This window comes from Chiloscyllium plagiosum, unplaced genomic scaffold, assembly GCF_037043375.1.
Source record: "Chiloscyllium plagiosum isolate Xiang-an unplaced genomic scaffold, Cpla_swu_hap1 HiC_scaffold_51, whole genome shotgun sequence".
NCBI classification, from domain to species: domain Eukaryota; kingdom Metazoa; phylum Chordata; class Chondrichthyes; order Orectolobiformes; family Hemiscylliidae; genus Chiloscyllium; species Chiloscyllium plagiosum.
Window position 1 is genome coordinate 11364633 of NW_028270189.1, and position 2172 is coordinate 11366804.

A 2172-nucleotide genomic window follows, 5' to 3' on the forward strand; every position below is an offset into this window, starting at 1 on the left:
CAATTTTCTGAGTGTAATAGCCTCCTCCACTTCCTCTGGTAGATCATTCCAAACACGCACAACCTTCTTTGTGGGAAATGTGCCTCAGGTCCTTTGTCACTTTCAGCCCACTCACCTTAAAGCTGTGCTGTCGAGTTTTCAACTCACACCAACTTGGGTAAAACACGTAAATACTCAGTTTACCACCCTTCCATAAGGTCATGTTGCAGCTGTTACGCTGCAGGGAAAGTTTATTCCACCAGCCTATTCCATCTCGCCCGACGGTACAAACATTGACGACATCTTTGTCTATATCTGGTCATCAATTTAAAGTGTCTTTTTTACGTTTTCAAGATGTCGATTACGCTGGACAATAACGAGCTATCGGAAACAGAAAGGTGAAACATAGAACGGATTCAACTTTCAGTGCTGGGCGCCACAGGGCCGCAGCACGGGCGGCTGTGGCTCGTTTCTGTAGTGTAGTGGTCATCACGTTCGCCTAACACGCGAAAGGTCCCCAGTTCGAAACTGGGCAGAAGCTGTTTTGTTCTTCAACTGCAGCCTTTTACATGGACAAGAGCTGAGCTTTCTTGCATCTTTCCCATCTGCAAACCTGCCTTCGAATTTGCTTCAACAAATCTGTTCTCGTCGTGAAATGTAATGCAATTCCATTTAATTACAGTGCAAAGCGTTGTTAAGTTTTTCTCCAACCTGGTTCTGATCATATGCCATTCTGTTGGAGAGTATAGTTACCGCCTTCTGATCCTTCCACGAAAAGCAGTAACGCATTTGCCTTCCTTGCGCAGGCGGCTCGCTTCAAAGACAGGAAAGAAGCAGATGCTCTGGTGTCACAGCGCACCACGAATTCCTGAACTTGTCTGTCTGTCAAATGTACCCCAAGGTCGTCTCCGAAATACTTCATTTGGAAGCTGTCAATCGTTATTCAACGTGCGGGAATTGGCAACAGATATCCTGAATCATGTTTTGGAGCAATGCGCACGTTAGTGGCTCATTCAATCAGCAACAGCAATGAAAGAAATTGCACTCTCAGAGGAACCTTTCGACTTGCGCATTCAGAGCGTCGCTATTATGAAGGTCCGCACCGAGATCTAAGTCATGTTGGAACTGAAACGGAGAAATCGACAGAGAGGCTACAGAATGACATCGCATCCATTTGGTTTTCTTTAAATCACTGACGAGCAGGAAAATGTAAACGGGGAGGGCGAGTGGGGAAGTGAGGCAGTTGCAGCTCTGGTGAAAGTCCTTCTTTGTGATTCACTCAGCAACCAGAGACGTGAAGGTGACTCAGGGGTGAAAGCTCTTCACATCGAGAACAAAAAGCACTCAAGGGCAGTTAGCCACCTCTTCTGGAGTGGGGGTGGGGTGAGGTAATTACCTTTTGACTTCTGTTACTATGTTCAGAAACTGGCTTTTCGATTGAGGTGAACAGAAACTGCATTTCTAAAAAGCACCACGGAATTTAGGAAAATTTATTGAGTCGCTTCTCCTCGATTCCCACACAGGTTTCCAATTCAGTTGGTATCCATGTGGCTCATGTCCAGGAGTGAACGTCTCAATAGCAAATTGCACGGTTAAGGTAAAAGGCAAGGAAAGTGGCATCTCGAACTGGCTCCGAGGTCAGAGCATTCTCTCAATGTGATCTGTCGTTGTCGGATTGTAATGCTACCTCCGGTTTTAGGATGGAGAACATTCTTTGGGTCTCCAATTCTGAAAAAAAAAAACACAGACACAGTGACTGAAACTATGCTGCACGGTATGATGCGGAACACGGCCTGCTCAGGTTTGTGCATTTTCCCTGTAGTCCGGTGTGTTTCGTGTTCCATGTAAACGTGAAAGTCGTCCTGTTTCGAGCAATGTGTGAAATCATTTAGCAAAGCAAGAATGGAAATTCCAGTAATGTCAAGCAGCTCATGGTTATTTGACCAAATCATAAGCGAACCCATATTCTCACGCACTCACAGATACATTTGTAGCTGAAAAGAGTCTGAGAAGATAGACTGAGCTTACCATTGATTTTTGCCTGGATTGATGGGCTATCAATATCTGCTGCGAAATTGACATTGTTGCCGGGCACATCCCAGCAGCTGTGCGAGTCCGAGAGGAATCATGGAACCCTTTTCATGTGACTTTGCATCTGTTGTTATGCAGGAGCACAATTGGAAATATAAGAAA

General features: G+C 45.3%; 1 non-coding gene across 1 annotated transcript; it reads left to right on the forward strand.

Annotated features, from left to right (window-relative positions):
* Window positions 1–447: 447 nt before the first annotated feature.
* On the forward strand, window positions 448–520 carry trnav-aac (transfer RNA valine (anticodon AAC)). Its single transcript has one exon. It is a non-coding gene; the product is annotated as a tRNA-Val (tRNA).
* Window positions 521–2172: the final 1652 nt, after the last annotated feature.